Here is a 10184-nt window from a genome sequence, read left to right as displayed (position 1 = left end):
GAGATATTGGATGAGCTACTAAATCCCATTAGCTGCTAATCCAAGGAGGCGGCCTGCCCGCTCTCGGGACCTCAGATCAGACTCTGTTCCACCCGCTGCTCCAGAATGAGAACTGGAAACGTCACCGTTGTTTGTCACAATGCTTCCCAGGCCCAAACTGTTTTGTCTTTGATAGGTGCGATGGAATATTATCGAGGCTGGGCCTGGAAAATGGAAACCATTGGGTTTTAATCTGATGTCTGTGCTTGATGATTTTCCAACCAAAATGGGGACTTCTCTCGTGGGACTTGGTGCCAGTGCTCCTGTTCCTTTGCCTTTTGTGGCAGTTTCATGCATCACTGTGACATTCACACTCCCTATCTCTAAAAGAGCCCTTTCCACATGGATTTATTTATTTTAATTTTATTTATTGTATTTATATACTGGCCTTCCCGAAGGCTCAGGGCGGTTTACATGAAACAACAAAATAGTACAGGTAACATCATTCAAGTAACAGTAAGGTGGTAACAACAGCAATAGCATATACATAATAACAATGGCAACCATAACATTAAAGGAAGGTGAAACTGCAAGAGCCTTAGCTCAACTCATACTGAGATCCAGGTGTTGTTGGGTAGATTTGTTAACAGTGATGGTAGGAGGGGAGGGCTTGGGGGCCAATTGGAAGCGATGGACAGGTCGACCTCAACCAAATGCCTGTTGGAGGAACTCCCTTTTGCAGGCTCTGTGGAACTGCTTTAAGTTTAGTTAGTTTAATTTAGTTTCCTGCCTCAGGAATATACATGAAGTTTACAGGACCCTCCTGCTAGCCGATCAGGCCTCACTGCTTATGTGTGATCACCTCAGCACTCCCTTGAGGCTACATGTTGCAGGTAGAGTTCTGTAGTGCTAAGCAAGCTCTTTCCCATGAAAGGTTTTTTGTGTGCTTGTTTTTACCATTCCTCATCTCACTGGCGGACAGGAATGCTCAACACAGAAGGTGACAGTGAATCCATGGAACATTCTCTGGCCCCCTTTCTTTCATTGGGTGCCTTATTTTATTTCATTTATTTTGCAGCCTAAGAACAATAAATTTGGAAGTCCAGGGAGAGGACATGAGGGAAACTCAGAAATGAGAAAAAATTTCCTCCATTTGGTCTTTCCAGCATTTCCTCAAACACTTGTTAATCTCGGCAAACACTCTGGTTGTTTCAAGTTTAATCATCACGAAGGCTCGAACTTTGTGTTTTTGCTTCAGACTTTAGATTCTGGTGTTCCAGCAGCAAAATTTTCCATCTGCTCCTGCAAGAGAGTACGTGGACAAGGAAGCCCTGGGAATAGGAATGTGCATTCTAGCCAGCAAAGTTCTTACAGAAATGTAACTAAAGAGTGGGTCTGATGGTTCTTGTTCTCACCTCAAGAAACTCCTTGAGGGAATCTGAAAAGTGTGCGTCTGTTAAGGCCACATTTTTTCTCTCTGCTTGTTGACTTCCTTGCCCTTCAAGCATGCAGCTAGAAAAGGCCCTTAAATGTACTATTCTCTTTTATATAGAAAGGAGAGATGTGTCACTTCAAATTATTCACTTGCTAGAAAGCCCCTTTCCAATACCCGTTATGTGGGGAGGAAGCTTTCTTTGTTGGAATCCCTGAGAATTGGGACAAAACTACATATGATGAGCAACTAGTATCTTCTGCTAGAAACAGCAGCCTTGAAGGTTTCTTTCCATCCCCGCTAGGAAATCAAAATGAAGGCTGTGTTGCAGTTCCCCCATCTCACTTGGTTGGTAGTTGTTTGCAGTGATGGGAGGCCAAGTCCAGGAAGATTGAAGACTGTCTTTGAAGGACATTCTTTGTGAGAGTCCCCATTTGGAAGTGAAAAAGGAGCCACACTGATTATGTTTTGATCTCCCTCTTCAAGGACGTTAGGGCGGCATACATGAGCCTCCTTTCTTCCATGTTGTCATCCAAACAACCCAGTATGAGAGATTCAATCTAGCTGGTCTTATCACTTAAAAAAAATATTGGGCCATCTCTGTTGGTTCCTTGGCAGCAGTGCAGACTGTGGTCTGTTAACGTTACTTCCTTGATAAGTCTTGCAAGATTAAAAAGCCCCTTATTTGTATTAGATAGAGATCCGATTTTTCTTCATGATATACATGGAACTGTACATAAGATTCCCAGGAGTCGATCGATCAGTTCTTATTTGTCCCTGCCCATCAACTAATAATCAGCAGGACTGAGGGAAACACCAGCTTGATTTCTGTCTAAATTGGACCGTGCAACAAATTAGGTAAGTTCTAACCGTGGTTTGGATCCACCTGAGTATTTCCATGGACAGAAGGGATTTCCAGCTGCAGAGTAAGACTTCCTTGTCTGCATTATCTGACTAGCCCAAAATGCTGCTGTATGAAAGGGGAAAATATTTCCATTTGCAGAACTGTTTTGATGGATTCAGCTCCATGAGTGCTGCTTTTTTGAACTAAACTGAAGTAATCCCATGTTTGCTTCAGTTTTTCAAATGGTACTTTTTAGGTAAATTTTGCTAATATGCAACTGTATTTGAATGTAATTGGATCAACTGAAAAATCCTGACTCTGTTGACCTGTCTACAAGAAACACAGAGTAGTGGTCTTTGGGTGGGAGGGTAGTATGTGGTGCTCTGAGGCCCAGAGGATTAGAAAAGTGTGGATGATGTTCTATACCTTGGCACATTACAGATGCGAGTTAAAAGGTGTCTATACTCACGAGTACATTTCCCCCCATTTGACTGCAAGTCTCTTCCCTTAAAGTGCGGGGAGGAATGTATGTGAGAGAAATCACACATAGCAAATATCCGCAGGCCTGCAAGATAGAGCTCTTCTACTGGGCATTTGGTTGAGCCTGGGTGATCGCTAAGATCCTGAGCTCTGACTGGGACATCAGACTTTTCCCCCTCTTACATCCTAGGAGCTGGAGAGGGTGATTTCGTAATAGATTGGGGAGGGGGAGTTTCTAACATGCCATTGAAGGAAGAGTAGGTTTTACATGGGGAGATGGTTTTGCATTTTATTGTGGGGGTTTTATTGTTGTAACCTGCTGGGAGCCAGGTTGCTGGGAGTGGCCGGTTAAAAAATCAAATCAATTAAATCCACAAAACGGGATGCTTCAGCAGAGCACTTTCCTCAAGTCATTGTGGTGTTCAGGGGATATTGGGTGCACCTTGGAAGTCTGAAGGGGAGCTTAGAAATGGAGCTCAGCCTAAGGGATCTGCAGGAAAGAAGAAGAAGAGTTGGTTCTTATATGCCGCTTTTCCCTACCCGAAGGAGGCTCAAAGCGGCTTACAGTCGCCTTCCCTTTCCTCTCCCCACAACAGACACCCTGTGGGGTGGGTGAGGCTGAGAGAGCCCTGATATCACTGCTCGGTCAGAACAGTTTTATCAGTGCCGTGGCTAGCCCAAGGTCACCCAGCTGGCTGCATGTGGGGTAGTGCAGAATCTAACCCAGCATGCCAAATTAGAAGTCCGCACTCCTAACCACTACACCAAACTGGCTAGGATGAAACATCAACCAGCTTCTCTGTAAGTCAGTGCTGGTGCTCCAATCAGACCACTGGCTTCCTTCTCGGCCCAGATCCACCTTTCCATGCTTGAAGTGGAAACTGCATCATTTAGCCATTGCTAATTGCCTAATACTGTTGCAGTCTTGACAGGAAAGGTAGGCGGTTGTAAAAAGATGGGAATAAAAGGACCGTAAGAAAGCCATACAAATCTCACGGAAGAATAAAAAACAGAATTTAGATTTCTTTTCAGGACAAAGAAAAGGTCTGGCCCTTGTCCTGTGTAGCATTCCACTTTGTTCAGAGACAAACAAAAATAATTATTTTGGTGAATGGAAAGGGAAAGAAGTTAAGATGGGGCTTAAGATACCAGGCCTTAGTCTGCATTTTATTCCCACTGGTCTGTTCTCATTGAAGACCTAGGAAGGTTAATCTGAGCGTGTGTGACTGGCCCAAGGTCACCCAGCAAGTTTCAGTGGCAGAGTACAGATTTAAGCGATAAAAATAAGGCTGTGCAGATTTAAGCCTGGGTCTCTTAGATCTAAGTCTCATTCCCTGACTGTTATGCTGGTGCGCTAGAAGTTTTCTGTCATTGAGAATTCAATTAGCAAGTGATGAGAAGAGTTGGGTTTTATACCCCACTTTTCTCTACCTGAAGGAGTTTCAAAGCAGCTGACAATCACTTTCTCTTCCTCTCCCACAACAGACACTCTGAGGTGAGGCTGAAAGGGCCCTGATATTACTGCTCCGTCAGAACAGCTTTATCAGGGCTGTGATGGGCCCAAGATCACCCAGCTGGCTGCATGTGGGAGAGGAGCAGAGAATCAAACCTAGCTCACCAGATTAGAAGCTGCAGATCCTAACTACTACACCAAGTTGAATCAGGTTAGAGAGGTGGTGGTGCTCTAAACCGAGTCTCTGGTTGTCTAGTATGATAACAAGATGTAGAACTAGATGTGTCTTCGGTCTAGCTAAAGGTAAAGGTATCCCCTGTGCAAGCACCAGGTCATGTCTGACCCTTGGGGTGACGCCCTCTAGCGTTTTCTTGGCAGACTCAATACAGGGTGGTTTGCCAGTGCCTTCCCCAGTCATTACCGTTTACCCCCCAGCAAGCTGGGTACTCATTTTACCAACCTCGGAAGGATGGAAGGCTAAGTCAACCTTGAGCCGGCTGCTGGGATTGAACTCCCAGCCTCATGGGCAGAGCTTTCAGACTGCATGTCTGCTGCCTTACCACTCTGCGCCACAAGAGGCTCTTCGGTCTAGCTATCTTACGACAATTTTATTAGTCAAACTTTTTCTGGATTAACCTGAAGAGAATCCACCTTCTTGCTCTCAGGCATGACGTTGCCTCTCCTTGTCCCACTAATTTATCAGTAGTCATGTGTGACTGATCACTTTAAATCCATGATTGGTTATGTGGCAGGTTGTGAACCAGAGCCATGTAAGGAAGCAAGATTCTCTGGTCCTTGAATAGGCCACATCTAATTTCAATCAAGTTGTGGAAAAAAATTGCCCATAATGTCAATTGAATGGAAAGGAATATTGGAAAGCTGTGACAGAGATCCCAGAGCTGAATGCTGTATTGTAACATCTTCGTTGAGAGGAGCAGATCCAGATGCAAATCTTTGCCTCACAAGGAACTTATTGGCTGACCAGGGACCAGATACATTCTCTCAGTCTCACCTAAGTTGTATTCTGTTGTAGGGCTCAAAACAGAGGAGGGGAGAGCCATTTAATGCCACCCTGACCATCTGAAGGAAGGATGAGATTAAAATGTACTAAATAAGTAATATTTCTCTTTGGGGTGTGTTGTGCAGTGCTCCCTTCTGACAGCTCTTCAGGCTTCACTATTGTTTGACTGCTGTGGAGAAAATGGCCTTTTGAACTACTTGTGAAGAGCCCTGCTGGATCAAACCAGTGGTCCATCTAGTCCAGCATTCTGCCTCAGTGGTAAATCCGTTAATAAGGAGGTCCAAAAACAGGGCATAAAGACCAGGGCCTTCTGATGTTGCCACCTGGCACTGAGGCTACTGCTTCTGAAGGTGGTGGTTCCTTTTAGTCACCATGATTAGTAGCCTCTGACAAACCCAACCTTCATGGTCTATCTAATCCTATTTTAAAGCCATCTATGCCTGTAGCTGCATCTACATCCTCTTGCCGTGATGTCCACATTTTAATTGTTTGCTGTGTAAAGAAGTTGATTTCAGATGTAAAGAAGTCTTTACTTTTGTCCTGAATATACTGCCTGTCAGCTTAATTGGATGCCTTCAACTTCTGGGAGAGGTTGAAAAAGTTCTATTGTCAACTCTATCCCAGGCATAATTTTATAAACCTCTATATCAGTGGTCCTCAACCTCCAGTCCGGGGACCGGGACCGGTCCGTGGATCAGTCAGTACCGGGCCGCAGCTCCTCCTCATCCTCCTCCCTGGCCACTGCCTTGGGCGCTGCCCTGCCATTCTGCCGCCTTTGGTGCTCTCCAGCGGCCGCCATGGCTGGGGCTCTCCCTTGGTGTGGCACTGCACAGCTGCTGCTGGCAGCACCCCCCAGTAGGTGGTGGGAAGTCAGGGGTACTGGCAGGAAAGCAAGTGGAGCAGGGGCTCAGGTGGCGGTGACATCCCTCGACAAAAGACGACCCCCCCCCCCCGGGCCTCAATAAAATTGTCAAGCGTTGACCGGTCCCCGGTGATAAAAAGGTTAGGGTTAGGGACCACTGCTCTATATCATCTTCCCCCTTAGTTAGACTCTTTTCTAAACTGACTCTTCAGCTTTTCCTGATAGGGAAGGAATACCTTGGTAACCCTCTTTTTCTTCCTGTGGGATATCTTTTTTGAGCTATGAGGACCAGAGCTACAAACATTATTCCAAACTAGTAAATAAGCCCACTGCAGTCAAAATGCATCGGGCGCTAGCAGGGCGTGCCACGAGGGCGGCGGGGCTGTGCGGGCCTGCTTAGCAAGGCCGGGGTCGTCCTGTCGGCCGGGCGCGTACCTGTTTTGTTGGCGGCAGGCTGGATTCGCCGCGGGTGGCGTCTCAGGAGCTGGGCAATGTCCCTGTGGCGGCGGCTTGGCTCCTGTAGCGGCGGGTGCTGGCTGGCGGGGGGGGGGGGGCAAAGTGTTGGCAGCAGCGGCCTGATGCGGCGGGAGGCGCTTTGTGCCTCCCGACTTGCCAGGCCGCCGGCAAAGGAGCAACTGCGAGCCGCGCTCCGCCCGGCTCGCAGTTGCTCGTGGCTGGAAATCGGAGGGACCAATCGGCAGGCGCTTCGCTCCTGCCGATTGGTCCCTCCGATTGTCTCTCCAGAGGAAGGGTCCAATCCGGACCCTTCCTCATCCTGGACACATCCCGCCCCAGAACCCCTTACCGTTTTATTTAGTCCGCAGCGCCCGTGGCGCCGCGGGCGGTGTTAAGATGAGTCAGCACCGTACAGGGGCATTATAATATTTGCCATATTATTCACAATCCCTTTCTCAATAGTCCCTAACAGAGTTTGGCTTTATCACCAGTGCAGCACACTGGGTAGACATTTTCATTGACATGATCCACTATGACCTGCATGTCTTTTCCCCTCACGGTCTCAGCAACTACAGACCCCATTAGCCTATAATTTAAGATGGGTCTTTTTGGCACAACATGCATCTCCTCACACTTACCTATGCTGAACTTCTTTTGCCACATAGTCACGCAAGCACCCAGTTTGTGGAGATCCTCTTGGAGCACTTCCCAGTCAACCTTGGTTTGTTTATTTTATATATTTATATACCGCCCTCCCCTGTGGCTCATGGTGGTTTACATGGGACACGGGGGAACAAGGAACAAGCTAGTATAACTCGGTAACCACACTGAATGAGTAACAGTAATAAGTGTTTAACAACATCAACATATTAACAGTCCCATGGTTAGATAGTTCAGGGTGTTTGCTTCATGGGTTGGGGGTTCTGGGGGCCCAGCAGATGTTGTCAGTTCAGTTGACCTCAACCAGGCAGAAGAGCTCCCTTTTGCAGGCCCTGCGGACTTGATTTAGCTCTGTCAGGGCCCTGATCTCCTCTGGGAGCTCATTCTACCAGGTAGGGGCCAGGACAGAGAAAGCTCTGGTCCTGGTTGAGGTCAGGCAAGTTTAAATCACCCTGAATAATTTTATGTCATCTGCAAAACTGACCTCTGTATTACTAACCCCTAGTTTCAGATCATTCCTGAATAAATTAAATAGTACTGACTCCTGTACAGACCCTTATGGTTCCCCGCTGCTTACTTCCCACCATTGTGAGAACGGTCCATTTATTCCTACTCTTCGCTTCCTGTCATTTAACCAGTTTTCAGTCCATAAGAGAACCCATCCTCATGTCCCTTGCCTGAATATTTACTCAGGAGTCCTTGGTGAGGTACTTTGTCAAAGTATATAATGTCCAAGTATATAATGTCTACCTGATCACTGTTCTCTACATGCATATTTGCTTTCTCAAAGAACTCCCAAAGGTTGGTGAGGCAGGACTTCCCTTTGCAGCTGCCATGCTGATTCTCCCTCAGCAGGCATTGTGCCTCGATGGGCCTACAAATTCTTTGATCACAGTTTCTACTCATTTGTCTGACTAACCTGTAATTTCTTGGTCTCCCTTTGATAAAAGTTGGGCTAACATTTGCTACTCTCCAGTCTTTCTGCTTTGACAGCAGGATTTAGCTATAGGTTTCAGGAGTAGTCAAACTGCGGCCCTCCAGATGTCCATGGACTACAATTCCCATGAGCCCCTGCCAGCATTCGCTGGCAGGGGCTCATGGGAATTGTAGTCCATGGGCATCTGGAGGGCCGCAGTTTGACTACCCCTGGATATACGGATTAGGAGATCAACTCTCTCACATCTGAGTTCCTTAAATGTTACTCTTCTGGACTTCAGGGGTAACTTCCCATTGACATGAATACTGACCTTAGCAGCATTATGTTCCCAATTAGTGTAACAGCCCATACATCACTCCCCAGGTCTTGAGCCCCAGTTTCAACTACAGCTGCCTATTCCTGTCTTTTGCAGCACCTAGTTAAGTACATTGCTAGCACCACGAGGAACTCTTATGAACTTGAGGAGCCAGTTGGGAGCACACATTGAACACATGAAACTGCCTTTACTGAGTTAGGATATTTGTCTATTGAGGTAGGGAAGATTGCCTATTCTGACTGGCAGCAGATATCCAGTGCCCCATGCGGGAGCCTTTCGGATCACTCTCTAGCTGTTCTTTTGGAGAGGGCCAGGGCTGAACCGATGGGCTTCTGCATGCAACCCGAATACTCTACCACTGTGGGGTTGCTGTGGGCATTTCCGTGTGGCACTGCCTGCTTTACTCCGCTGTCATCCCTCTTCAACTCAATAGAGGAGACAAAGAAGAGGCTGACAGCGTTTGGGGGGAGGTGGAACGGAGCCCTTCCCACCCTACCCCACACCACCCCAGACTGGGCTAGAGATTGCCTCTTGTTTCTCACCAGTGCTGGGCTCATCCATCTTGCATTGTCTCTGGCCAGGGGAGGGGGAAGCGCCCATAATCCCATTAGAAGCCGCCAGTCTGTCTTCCTCTCATCACAGCAACCAGGGCTGGTATGTCAGGGTGGAGGGGGACAGCCAAAGCCCTGGAATGGCAGTGGGGGCAGCATCCCAGCGGGGGAAATAGCTAGCATGCCTATCCTGTCACCAGGGGCTCCCAGCCTGCCCTTGCAGGGACTATTTTACAGCTCTTTTACCTTTTCCTCCAAGCACTGCTGCAGCTGGGGCTTGCTGCATTTAACATTATATGGAAGAGGCTACGTGGCACTACAGCCGTCGTGGAATGCAGCAAAACCAGTCTTCAGGGTACACAGCTGGGTGACAGGGACACAGATCCGGCAGGTATAGGTGCGTTGGGATTTGAGTTGCCACCTTCCGGATTTTCCACTGGAACCATTCCTTTGTCAGGAGCTGGATGTTCAAATCCTTTTTTCCCTTTCTGGGCCCTCAAAAGCCCCCTGCTGATTTCTGCATGTAAAGCAGTCCAAAGCACAAAGGCAGTCTGAGATGTTAGACGAGGATCTGGGGAACCCATGTTTAAATCCCTCTTGGGTCACGGAAGCTGACGGGGTGATCTCTGGCTGGTCACATCCTCTCAGCCTGGCCTTCCTCACATGGCTGTTGTTGTGAGGATACAATGGAAGAAAGAATGATGTGAATTATTTTAGGTTCCCACTGGAGGGAAAGGGAGGGCATGCACAATTTAAACAAACAGTCCCCTGGGCATGGACTTTATAGGATACAGCCACCTTGCTGAAACTGAGTAAAGCTGGATCTTATTTTTGCCAGCTTATTTTGGGACCCCTGGTGATGCTGCCTTGAGTTCTGCAGAAAGTAGGACAGACATGTAAATTAAAAAAAAATGTATTTAGATATTTACATCCAAGTTTTCACCCCAGTGAAGAGTCGAAGCAGCTTATCATATTGTTCTCCCTTCCTGCATTTCCTCCACCTCACAATAACCCTGTGAAATATGTGGGCCTGAGAGAAAGTGCCTGGCCCACGGTCAGTCCATGAGCTGCTGTGACAGAATTGAGATTTGAAGCTGGGTCGGCCACCCCCATCCCCTCCAGGTGGCACCCTAGAAATGTCTGGCGATCGGAGAAGGAATTGGGGACTTTTGGGGAGGTCTAGCAGGTTGAAC

The sequence above is a fragment of the Paroedura picta genome, chromosome 3 (assembly GCF_049243985.1).
Source record: "Paroedura picta isolate Pp20150507F chromosome 3, Ppicta_v3.0, whole genome shotgun sequence".
In the NCBI taxonomy this organism is placed as follows: domain Eukaryota; kingdom Metazoa; phylum Chordata; class Lepidosauria; order Squamata; family Gekkonidae; genus Paroedura; species Paroedura picta.
The sequence above is the reverse complement of the archived record's forward strand: the minus strand, read 5'-3'. Positions refer to the sequence as shown.